We start from the raw sequence: 14,031 nt of genomic DNA on the forward strand, positions 1-14,031 counted from the left end.
TCCTTCAAAAATATTGAGTAGTAAAATATAATCATTCTTAATAACAAATTTTGAGCGGGAACAATTAAATAATATCTCCTATACAGCAATACAACAACTTTTACACATTCCAACACAAATACAGTCAAAATGATCAGAATAACTGAACAATTTAAACACAAAATCACATAAAAAGGAGCTAAATCATGAACAAACCTCTTTTACAAAATATACCAATACAAGCACTTCATTTTGTGTCTATTAACAAAGAGTTTTTTTTTTTAATAAATAGAATTAACTGGTACGAGTCACAATTACCAATTTGCTGGTTAAAAAAAAAAAGTTTCAACAGACGTCCTGAAAATGACCTGACCTGGGTGAAGTGTAACTGGGCAAGGTCATAGATGACTGGCTTGAGATCTAGCCATTGGCCACCAACACTGGCTACCAAGGCTGGTTGCCTGGCACTGGGTCTTAGTGTGCAGATCTATAGCAGTAGATGTAAAGGCTTGGAAACACCATGTGCATGCAGTTAGATGTGTTCGTTCGTTCTGTGATGAGATTAGGCACAGACATTTCAAAACGAAAATTAGTTTGTCTGGACCAGCCATCCTATGTTTATTGGAATACCAGATGCAATTATCGCTCTTCCTGAAGAAAAAAAAATACTCCACACAGTCAGTGAAAAAAAAGCTATAGTCGTGCAAAACGCACATACAGTTAATTTATGTTTGAATGCAAGCACACCCTACACAGTCAGCTAGTTATATCTTTTTAAAGCTAATTTACTGTTTTAAATAATATTGGAATATAGATGCAAATATATTTAGATCATTGTTATGCCTTCTTTAATAGGATCTCTGTTTTGTTTATTTTTAGCATTTTGACAACGTCCAAACCCAGAGGTATCACGACGTTTGTTACACGATTTCATTCATTTGCAAAGACATTAGTCAGTTACGTTGAGGAGTTAGTCATATTTCTTGAATAGCCAGGTTATGACCCGTCTTTTAAATGCCGAATACGACTGTTCATTTCTGATGGCAGAAGGCAAAGTATTCCAAAGAGTCGGAGCAGCAACTGCGAAGCTCGAGCCTCCTGATCTTTTGCATCTCGGAGTGTCAAGCATGATACTGGTACTGGATCTTAACAAACGTTGTGGTGATTTTTTGGACAGTCATTGAGATAGGTGGGAGCGTCATTGTAGATACATTTGTGGGCCAGCGTAAGGGCCTTGAATTCAAGCCAAACGTTTATCAGAAATACAGCAGTGGCTTCCAATATTTTATTAATGTGTAGAAGTTAATGTATAGTAGTGCATTTTACACCGTTTCTGGATTTTAAAGAAAGATCTGATTTAGATGGTCGCTTGCTGGTCAATAAAAATAAAATAGAGAAGGATCGATTTGGATGTCCAGTCAGAATTAAAATATATGCATAAATCCCAACTACAGTTGAATTGTTTTCACCCAAAATGAAAACATCACATTTTCAGGATTTTCCACACTTTTTGTATGGGATGAGGACTCATCTGCCAAGTTGCCACTATTTTTACAATGGCTAGTGTTGAGTGTTGGAGTGATTTGATCCAGTTTTTTTTAGATGTTCCCCCATTTGCTGATATTTTGTGTGCCGGCTTGTTTTCTCTTTTGAGGCTTCACTGATTAAATTTAAAAGCACATGGATTCATGCGTTGTTTGTTTTCTAATTATCATTGGGTATTTCATTTTATTTGTTATATTTTCATATTTATTTTTTCCATTTATTTTTTAATTTTAATTTGATAGAAAATTATAATGCAAATTAATTTCTAAAAAATGCTTATAAATGGAGCCTAACTATATGTCAGTACCTTTAATTCCACTTTTCATGACTCCATGCTGAAGACTTCAAGACAGTATCTAAGTGTATGTTATCACAGCCTGGTAGTACACAATCTGATTTATATATCTAATCCAGTGATAAAGATGTTGTGAAAATGGCCACCAGGTGGTGACATTTCCCTAAAAATGCACCCTCCAGGCAATCAAACACGTTCTCCAAATATTCTATGATTGAAGGTAAGAATATAAAATGATACCCCTCCTAGAATAATAGTTGCTTCTAGTGCACATTCTTTTTTTTATTGACTTGTTCTTACATTTTTATTATTCTGAACACTTCTTTGAAGTGATTTATTTGGCTTTGCTTATTGGTTGGATAATTTCGATATTTATAATGTATGTAGAGCTTCTTGAATGAACCTCTTTTTTGCAATTCCATTATACATGTGTTGCTGCCTGAATTGCTCCGGTGTCTGGTCATATGACAGTCAGCGACAATGCCTCTGCACAGGTTTGGGTCAAATAGACATGGGGCCTCATTACGAGTAGGGCGGTAAGGGATACCGGGCACCGGTAACGAGACCGGTGCCGGTAATCCCTTACCGCCCTACTACGAGTTCCCTTAGCAGGACACTCCTTAAACACCTGGTCTGACCAGGCGTTATCGACGGTACCCGTTAAGGGACTTCAGAGCTAATAACGGTACCGCAAACTGCGGTACTGTTATTAGCTACTTCCCCATTCCCATTGAGCCCTATGGGGGCTCAAATGGGAATAGGGAATTGTTTTTTCAATGGGGACTTACCGCTGTATTCAGACCTTTGCGGGACCGGTAAGTCCCCATTGAACGAGACCGGTGCCGGTACTGTTATTGGAGGCAGTCATGGTGCAAATAGCACCATTAACACCTCCAATCTCAGAATGAGGCCCACGGTCTTTGACTGACTATTGTCTGGCACTGGAGCCAGTTCTGCCAGGGCGTTGTCTTTTAGTATAGGAACCCAATCAATTTACAGGTGCTAATTTACTTCACCTTCCTGGTTGCCTCTTCTTGCCTTACTGAGGCCAGTCTGCCGCTCCCACACCCGTTCTTGTGTGATCATGAACCCAGCTGTGTTGCCCTGTCAATGATTGGGTGAGGTGTAACTGTTGGGACAGAAAAGCCCAGGCATTCAAAATCGAATATTTAAATCCATTGTTTTGGGACCTCAAAGATTCTAAATGTAGTGATTTTATGGGTATAGGACAATTTTACCATAAAATAATGATTGCAGTAACCAAAAGTTCTAAAAATGCTACCATCAAAGGTTCGAACACCAAAAGTGTGAATCTTTGGTGGTAGCATAAAAAAAAAAAAAAAAAAAAAGAATTCCTCCGCATCGCCATGCTCACTACACTTCATGGTATAGTGAGCGGGGGCTGCGGGGACATCCCCGCAGCCTTGTGTTAAAAAAAAAAGAAAGAAAAAGGACCCTGCAGCGCCGGTTCCCGATCACGGAAGTGAAAGGGAACTGGCGCTGCAGGAACTCAGCGTGAACATGAAGGTAAGTGGGGTTTGTTTATGTTGGGGGTGTGGGTGGGTGTGTGCTGAGGGTGCGGGTGGGGGGTGTTATGGGTGTGCTGTGTGTGTGTGGGTGTGAGTATGTATGTGGGTTTGTATGAGAAAGGTTCAAACCTTTGGTAGTTTGCACCTTTCTCATGCAAAAGTTTTGCCCGCCGTAGTTTCAGCCGCGGGCAAATCACTTGGATTTGTTTTATGTGCCTTGCTGACTATCTCAACACAGCTTTCTGAGGCCAGTCCCCAACCAGTGTGTCACCATGGCTGCACTTTTGGCTATGCAGTTCAAGCAGGCAGCACATGCAGGGTCACTGGCTACCTTGCAGGGTCACTGGCTACCTGGGTGTGGTTGTGGAGATAGGCCACCCATGGGCAGTTCCATAATGTGAACAAGTGTCTTTTGAGGACAGAATGTTATTTGTTCTTGATTTAAGAGCCTGCTGTATTATTTTCCGCTGCTCTCTGAAGCCGGCACCTGTCATGGATTGCCTGGGGAAGTCCTGAAGTCCGGCACGCCTGGCCATTCACATAACGTGAAGCAAAGTCTGTTCTTTGGTTGCCTCACTCTTTTAACTTTACAATTTTCTGGTGCCTTTGCTGCCTGCTGTGCCATTCCCTTTGCAGCAAATCTCCACATTATCTGCAAGCATGGCGGCACATGGGGCGGTGCTGGCCCGGTGTGGTCATTGGCTGTCTGTGGTCTTGTTGTGGAGACAGACCAGGAGTCGGTACATTAACAAAGTGATAACATCTCTGTTGTTTTGAGACTGCAATTATTTGTCCTATGTGGTTTCACTCTGCCTTACTCTTTGCCTTAGGCCTCTGAGACCATTCTGCAGCGAGCCTCTGACCAGCACAGCTCATGTACCCCACTCATCACGTATGTCATTGACTACTATTGGGGGTCAGTCAAGGATTTTAAACGTAAAGTTTAACCGAGCATTGCTGGCTGGCCAGCCTCCAGTACACAGAAACTAAAAGGTCATGTGTGTGCAAGAGCTGCTCCCTGTGCAGGTCTTAATGCACTCTCTCCTAATTCCTAGTAATGCTTCTGAAAGATGAAATGTCATTCCAGGGATAATACAGAAACAAGTGTTCAATTCTTTGATATCTGTCAAAAGAAGACTTGGTTGTTCAGCCAAGCGTTGGACTCCCTGGGACTTGAACTTGTAACCTATTGACGCTCAACAAAATGCACCCAGAACATTTTCATGCCACGGTGGGTCTATTGACGCAGCAGGAGAAATGCCCCATAAACGCATGACATTTTACAAAAAGGTTAGCTAAGGCAGACACGAAGATAAAACTGCAAACATTGCAAGTCCCGTCCTTATAATGTACACACATTCGCTCCACACCTGGTCGTAAATTTTAAAATCTTTTTCAAGGTTTTATAAGTGGTTGATTTGCTATTTATTGTATATAATGCACCCCTAGATCCAGAGCAGGAAGGGGCCGGCAATGGCCTTGCTATTTTATACAGTAGTGCAGTACTGTTGGTGGAGGGAGAGAGGGATCTCTGTGTGTGTAAATGGTTACCAGTCATTTGGTCGAAAACCAAATGGTCGAATGACCATTTGATCGAAGTAAAATGGTCGGGGAAAAAAAGGTTGATTTTTTATTTTTATTTTTTATTTTATGGGAGGGTCCCCCCCCCCCAAACCCCCTTTTTCTTTATTAAAACATATTTTTTGAGCAACCAAAACTAAAAAAATATATATAAATAAATTTGACCTTTTTTTTCGACCATTTTGATTCGATCAAATGGTCATTCGACCATTTATTTTCGACCAAATGACCGAACACCTGTGTAAATCATAGGGGGTCTGTGCTGTTAGAGGGGTTGACCTAAAGGCTGTGGTAAACTTGAGTGATAATAACTCCGAACTTCACCCCTTTTCGTTCACAGTAAAATAGAGATAGTTTTATTTTTTTATTTTTATGTATTGCATTTGTTGTACGCCCAAACCTGAAGGTATCATGGCGTAATTATACAGACATAGTAGGTAACAATCTTAGTGATTGACGGTGCATAGTAGTTGTACATGGTCAGGGTTCAGTTACAGATACAGTACAGTGACGAAAATGTCAAGGTGATATAAACAAAAGAACATTGCTTTGACTTCTCATCTCCTCAGTCTCTTCCATCAGAAAATAAAATCTGCAAGGTTAGATTATAGGGAAATTACAAACACCAATCAATTCTAACCGGGATGTTAAAGTGTGCCGACTGAATAGCTAATGTCTGACCGCCGTATGCCTGCCACGGGTGATATGGCTGTGTTTTGCTAAGGGGATACTGTGTTGTAAAAATCTTATTACAAAAGAACATGTGGCCTTAGAGATTAAAAATATTTAGAGAAAAAACGAGTGATAGCATTTGCCGCTTTGAAAATTAGATATGGCTTTGACAATTATCTGAAACCCAAAATTGAAATACATTTCTCTGAAGACAACCTATCTTAAAAGCTAATATTAAGTCAGATCTTTATTTTGATATTTAAGTAGAGGCTGTACCTTTCTTTAATAATATTCCAATTCACACTCCTAAATATAAATTAATCCTTCATACATATTATGTAGAAAACTATAAGCGTTGTTAATGCTTAACAACAAATATAGAACAGGACAAATTAAACAATATTTCCTATATATCAACACAACATATCCAATAATAACGTTTTTACATTCCAACCCAAATATATCCAACAATGAGCTGAATAACAATGACAATTTAAACACAAAATTACATTAAAACAAATGAGCTAAATCATGAACATACTTCTTTAAAAAAAACTAGAATACAAGCACATCATTATGGGCCGAATATAAAGAAAAAGAGCCAAGTCCCTCCCTACAAACTGCTTCGCGCCATAAACAACATTGTGCCTACTTTGCGGTTCAGAACGCTTGCGCAGTCCATGGATTCATGGCTTCTAAAGTGCAAAGTAACCCGCTGTGCAAAGAATAACGAGTTGCACCTGGAACTACAACACCACCCACACATACAAAAACCAGCACCAGCAAAAAGCCTTTGCACCAGCATCCAGTACCCAGGCAATACTCTGTACTGTCCCCCACAACTCAAGGCAGCACAACAGCGAAACTTCATACCATCACCCCCAACTCCAAGCGGCACCCCAGTGAAACTGCATACTGTCCCCCTTAACTCAAGGCAGCACCCTGGCGTAACTGGGTACTGTCAACCCTAACTCCAAGTGGCACACCGACGAAACTGCATATCGTCCCACATAATTCATTGCAGCACCCCAGCAAAACAGTGTACCGCCGCCCATAACTCCAAGAGGTACCCTGGTGAAACTGAATACTGTCACCCATAACTCAAGGCAGCACAGCAGTGAAACAGCGAACCATCACCCCTAACTTCAAGCGGCACCCATGCGAAACTGCATGCAGTCCCCTGTAACTCAAGGTGCAGCCTGGCGAAACTGCGGACCATTACCACTAACCCCAATTGGCACTAACTCCAAACTGGCACCCTGGAAAAAGTACATACTGTACCCGGTAACTCAAAGCAGCACCAGGACGAAACTGCACCCTGTCACCACTAACTCCAAGCAGCACCCCAGCAAAACGTCATACTGTCCCCTGAAATTCAAGGCAGAACCCCAGCAAAACTGTGGACCACCACGCCTCACTCCAAGTGGGGACTCCGAAACTGCATACTGTCTACCATAACTCAAGGCAGCACACCTGTGGAACTGTGGATGGTCACCCCTAACTCGAAGCAGCACCCCAGCGAAACTGCATACTGTCGGCCGTAACTCAAGGCAGCACCATGGCAAAACTGGGTACTGTCACACCTAACTCCAAGTGGCACACCAACAAAACTGCTCATCGTCCCACATAATTCATTGCAGCACCCCAGTGAAACAGTATACTGTCACCCATAACTCCAAGCGTCACCCTGCAAAACTGCATACTGGCACCCTGCTGGCACCCATAACTCAAGGCAGCACAGCAGTGAAACTGTGAACCATCACCTCTAACTGCAAGCGACACCCCAGTGAAACTGCATACCGTCCCCTGTAACTCAAGGCAGCAGCCCGGCGAAACTGCGGACCATTACCACTAACTCCAATTGGCACTAACTGCAAGTGGCCCCTGGCAAAAGTACATACTGTACCCAGTAACTCAAAGCAGCACCAGGGCGAAAATATATCCTGTCACTCCTAACTCCAAGCAGCACCCCAGCAAAACTGCAAACTGTCCCTCGAAATTCAATGTGGAAAACCAGCAAAACTGTGGACCATCATGCCTCACTCCAAGGGGCACTCCGGCAAAACTGCAAACTGTCTACCATAACTCAAGGCAGCACCCCAGCAAAACTGTGGACCGTCACCAGTAACTCGAAGCGGCACCCTGGCAAAACTGTATAGTGTGCCATGTAATTCATGGCAGCTCCCAGGCAAAACAGTGTACCGTCACCGCTAACTCCAAGCTGCACCCTGGCGAAACTGCATACTGTCCCGCATAATTTAAGGCAGCACCACAGTGAAACAGTACCGTCACTCCAAATCCAAGCAGCACCCTGGCAAAACTGCAAACTGTCCCCATAACTCAAGGCAGCACCCTGGCAAAACTGCAGACTGTCAAACCTAACTCCAAGCGGCACCCAGGCGAAACTGCATACTGTGTTGCGCAAATTCAAGGCAGCACCCCAGTGAAACTACGGCCCGTCACCCCTGACATCAAGCGACACACTGGCAGTACTGCATACTGATCCCTATAACTCAAGGCAGCACCCCGGCAAAATTGCATCCCATCAGATCTAACTCCAAGCAGCACCCTAGCAAAACTGCATACTGTTTGCAGCAACTCAAGACAGCACCCCGGCGACACGGCAGACCATCACCCCGAAATACAAGAGGCACCCTGGCCAAACTGCATACTTTCCACTGTAACCCGAGGCAGCACCCTGGCAAAACTGTGAACCATCACCCCTAACTCCAAGTGCCCCCCATAGAAACTGCATACTGTCCCCCGTAACTCAAGGCAGCACCCCAGCAAAACTGCAGACCATCACCCCTGACTACAAGAGGCACCCTGGTGAAACTGCATACTGTCCGATGTAACTCAAGGCAGCATCCTGGCTAAACTTCGGACCATTACCCATAACCCTAAGTGGCACCCAGGCAAAACCTGCAGACCCACACCTCTAAATCATAGTAGCTCCCTCAAGTACAGACACCTCCCACCACCCCCACTTGCCTTCGCCCCAAGCCCCTGGCAGCCCCCTGCTAGTCCACCTCCCTCCCGCAACCCACTTTCATTTCCTCCCCAAACCCCAGGGAGCCGCCTGCTAGTCCACCACCTTCCATCAGCCCCACTCACCTCTGCCCATCACCCCAGGCAGCCCCCTGCTAGTCCACCCCCATCCCACCAATCCCACTGACCTCTGACCCATCCCCCAGGCTTCCCCCTGCTAGTCCACCCCCCTCCCACCACCCTCACTCACCTCTGCCTATTACCCTAGGCAGACCCCTGCTAGTCTGGTCTACCCCCACTGACCTATGCCCCAACCACCAGCCAGCCCCCTTGCAGGTCCACCCCCTCCCACCACCCCATCTCAAGTCTGACCATCACCCCAGGCAGCCCCCTGCCAGTCTGGCCTTCTCCCACTACTCCCGCTCACCTCCACCCCAAACCCCAGGCATCCCCCTGCTAGTCCATCCCCATCCAAACACCCCGCTGACCTATGCCCCAACCCAGAGGCAGCCCCCTGTTAGTCAACCTCCCTCCCAACACCCACACTGACGTCCGACCCAACCAAGAGGGAGCCCCCTGCTGGTCTACCCCCTCCGACCAGCCCCACCTACCTTTATCTCAGTCCCCAGGCAGCCCCCTGCTAGTCCACCCCCTCCCACCACCCTCACTCAACTCTGACCATCACCCCAGGCAGCCCCCTGCTAGTCTGGTCTACCTCCACCTCCCCACTCGCCTCCGCCTCAACCCCCAGGCTGCCCTGTGCTTGTCCACCCCCTCCTACCACCACCACTTACCTCTGCCCATCACCCCAGGCAGCCCACTGCTAGTTTGGCCTACTCTCACCACCTGAATGGGATTAGAGTGGTATGATAATGAATGGATATTTGAGATTTTAGCACACTTTTGGTCAACTCCCGAAAATGTGTAAATGACCAATGAGCTTCACTTACTGGTTAGTCAAGCCTGAAAACCTTAATTTTTTTCCCTGTGCATTCCTTTATGCCTGTTACAAGTTTGTAGAATGAATAGAAAATGCAATCTTTATTGAGACATACTGTGTTGTATTTGTGAATTTTTATTTGATGTGTTTGAATAAATTGTATATTGTTTTACTATTAGTGTGGTCTAACATTTAGTTGAATCTTCCTGTGTTAGCATACTCTAGCCACCACACAACAGTTAGGTGTGGAAAGTTTTGTTGTCTGCTTGTTCTCTCTGTGGCATAGAGAGGAGGAGTGTCTTCACCTGTGTTTGAACTCTGCTCACCAGCACCTGTCGTGTTGCTTTATAGGTTCTACCATCGTTGGAGTTGCTGATTTTGGTGTAGCAGTATAAAAAAAATTCCCCTACCTCCTTTGTGTGTTTAAGGCTACTCCCACTACCCCCACTCACCTCTGCACCATCCTTCAGATAGACCCCTGCTAGTCCACCCCCTCCCATCACCCTCACTCACCTCCAGCCATCACCCCAGGCAGCCCACTGCTAGTCTGGCCTTCTCCCACTACCCCCACTCACCTCCACCCCAACCCTCAGGCAACCTCCTGCTAGTCTACCCCCTCCCAACACCCACACTGACCTCCGCCCCTATCCACAGACAGCCCCTGCTAGTCCACCCCCTTTCACCACTCCCACTCAACTCCGCCCATCACCCTAGGCAGCCCCCCTGCTAGTCCAGCCAACTCCTGCCACCCCCACTCACTTCCGCCCAAGCCCCAGGCAGCCCTCTGCTAGTACAGCCGTTTCCCACTACCCCCAATCACCTCCCCATGACCCCTGGCAGCCAACTGCTAGTCTGCCCCCTTACCAGTCCAATGTGGAGTTTCAACATACCTCAACTCCTCTGGCCCGCCTCTACCATGAAGTATACCTGCCACATACCCTCCTCCAACACAACCAACTGGTGTTAAATCCAGGCCTGGAGCCTCTTCCATTACTCCCGATAGACCATGCTCAGCTATACAGCAACAGGACTGCAATCATGGGACTCAACTGCATTCCAGTGGCAGAAGTGATACATGATATGAGAGCAGGTAGTGGGTGATTGCAGATGTGTGCAGGTGGGTGGCCATGACATGGGAATGACACAGCAATCTACCATATACTGCACAAGTGATGAGTTTAGCCCACGCATCCACAGTCAGGCCACATCTCACCACAACACCCACAATGGCAAACACCCATACCAGCAAATGAAGGATGGGCAGCTACACAGTGACGAGCAAGTGCCAAAGGAATATCCAAACATCAGTCAACAAGAACAAACTCAACGTACAACACAATCAACCCACTGTAGCGAACGACCAAAGGTGAATGCGTTAGCATTATATACAAGCAGCAAGTAAAACATGATGAACATTTGGAAATATACATGAATGACTGAGTAACACACACAAATACACACACTGACAACAAACATGCAGTGCGGTACACATTTTGGCAAAGAAACAGCCATAGTCCACTCCAACAGTTTGATGTCCCCACTACCATATGTGAAGCACATGTGCACATGTCAAAGTCAATTCAAATAATGTCAGCATGTAAAATAACAGAACTACAAAACGTCACACACACACAAGTACACATGCAGCAATAGAGTATAGAGTCAACCCCAGCAAACGACTTTCACACACACTTCCACACCATGTACACAATTCAACAACATGGATGTATTGCAAAGCATGCATGTAGGCAACCAGCACATGTGCATGACTAAGCTTAAAAAAAGTGAACCTGAAAGCATCTCACCTACAAGTCCCCACCTATGGTCATCGAGCATGGATGTCACGATTATCACACATGTAGCAGGCGCATGCGTCCACCACATTTTATCACAGTAACAATATGACACACAATGAGGCCAAAATCCACATGACTGACGCAACACATATGCACTGGGAGAACATGACAAAAGTAAATGGGGCACACAGATAAAGAGACAACTTGACATGTGGATTGAACAGAATCAACATTTGTATTGAAAATTAAATATATGCAAGAACATGAAGGGAAGGGTAAAGCTGTCCAGGGATAAACCATAAAAAAGTAAAAAATGAAGCATAACCCTAAATACCTATATACATTGGGAGTGGGCTACTCAATCTCCGACAACGCCTTCACCAGGGCTGACTCACAATCTAGTTGTGCCTCGGTTGTTGCCTGGAGGGCTTGCAGGGTAGCCAACATCTACTTCTCGGATTCCTCTGCTGACCTGCAAGTATCCTCCAGGATTGCAGTCCGCCTCTTCACCCACCTCAGTGCCAACTCAGCCCTGGCCACCATCACTGCAGCCTCCCTCGCCCACTGCCTCTCTGCCACCATCTGACTCCAGTAGTTACTGAAGATGGATCACAAGGCCTGTAGGAATCCCTCCTGCCTCTCGTTTGCCAAGTGCCTCCCCTGGGTGTAATGGTCTGAAGAAATCTGCCTCCCAACAGCCACCATCTGCTGCTGCCGCCAGCCAGACTGCAAGCTTTTGATGTATGCCCTGCGACCAGACGATATTAGATGGGGGAGTATGGCACTTGCACTCACCTGAAGTTCCAGTTGTCTCTCCACTGCCTATTTGTGTGGCGGTGCCGGGGCAGGCGTAATGAGCACCTCACATGGGATTTTTGAGCCTTCCAACTCAGACAGGGATATAGGCGCAACCAGACTGGACTGCGTAGTGGGACTGGTGCACAGGGGTTAGTGGTGGTATGTGGCACAGAAGGCCCCCCGTGGGATGACTGGGGCACATAGGAGAAAGTGGAGGAGGGCCATTGCATCAGCCAGCCCAGAGAGCCCACGCAAGGGGATTGCTGTTGCCAGCTGGGCCAGGAAGTGGCACACCTCATGATGCTGTACAAGCTCCTGGCGAGAAGCTTGAACAGCATTACAAATGGATGCAGTTCACCTCGTGACCCCAGCCAGAAGTAGCAGCACCTGATCTCGGATGGACACATGCTAAAAGATGGGCATTAGTCTGGGTGGAGGCATTTAGGAAGGTGGTCACTGCCAAAGCAGATGGCCCAGGGACAGGAGGTTGTGCAGAACCCACCACGGTGGACTGCACATCATCATGTTACTGGGCCACGGGTGCAGCCCGAACACCCTCCTCGTTGCAACCCACCTGACCCCATGTGCTGGGCTGCAAAGATCTCCTCCTCCACCACCAACTCGATCAACCATGATGACTCCAGAGGGTCCTCTGCCCTCAATGGCCACTGTGTCTCAGCACCCTGTCCCACAGCTACTGAGGTGTTCCCCACCACAATCCCCCCCTGGGATTTACCGTGAACAGTATCGCCCGATGGTACTGTTGCTTCCCCAGCCAATTCACTCTTGGTAGAGGAGGTTTCAATGGTGACTGGCTGGTGTCTGTGCCTGGGTGTGGTGTCCCAGTCCCTGCACCTCTGCTCCACAGCACTGCTTCAGGTTCTCTTTGCCAGTTGCAGCAACTGTGGAAAAGGGGACAAAAAACATTATCAGTCATCAGTGACAGTGCATGTGTGCATCGACTACATAAACAGTAACAGTACGTCTTACTGGTCTTACTTACCAATTTATTTCAATCTCGGTAAGGCATACTTCTATTAATGGCAAGTTTTTTTTTCTGTTAGAATGCTTGCATGCTTTGGAATTGTGCAGTTGTGCCAAACGGAAACTACATATCTTAGCAGCACCAAAACCGCTTATAGTGAAACGTCAGGCGCTTCAGCACCGGAGCTTCAGCAGTAAGCCGGTCTGCGCTGATCCTCGCCATCCCTTGGTGTCCTAGGGCAGGAACCGCAGTCTATTCCATGAGCGGAGTCACAAGGCCAACTAAGTTATGGGTTATTTGAAAGGTATGGAGCTCTTGATGCAAACAGAGCTTGCACTGCTTGGATAAGGTGCATCATTATGTGAATGCCAGGAGTGAGGAAATCAGCATGTTACCACCTAATGTAAGTCTTGGCAATACCAGTGGACAAACACTGGTACTAACACGTAGGTCACGTACCAATTCAAGAGAACAGTTGCAGTCAGCCGCAAGGCATATAACTGAATGCACTGGGCAGAGAAGTTTCTCAATAGGGGAGCCCTTTATACTAAACCCAACAAGCCCCCTTGATATAAAAATGGGCCTATTAAATACAAGGTCACTAAATGATGCCCTGTGCATCCATGACAATATAATGGAGGAAGATTTGCACATCCTATGCCTAACAGAAACTTGGCTTCAGGACCCTATAGGCCCTACCATCGATGTTGCGGTACCAGAAGGCTTTAACGTCTTTTACAAGAGCAGAGAATTAGGAATAGGCAGAAGAGTAGTCATAATAGTTGGAATAACTTCCATTTATTCACTTCACCCATTCAATGTCAAGGATGCAAAACCTTCCTTAAATTTACACCAACAAAGAACAGTTGCATTAATATTATTGCACTATATAGGCCACCATTACTGAAATCAGATTTTAACAA

Source organism: Ambystoma mexicanum, chromosome 6q (assembly GCF_040938575.1).
Source record: "Ambystoma mexicanum isolate Mex_15411 chromosome 6q, UKY_AmexF1_1, whole genome shotgun sequence".
NCBI classification, from domain to species: domain Eukaryota; kingdom Metazoa; phylum Chordata; class Amphibia; order Caudata; family Ambystomatidae; genus Ambystoma; species Ambystoma mexicanum.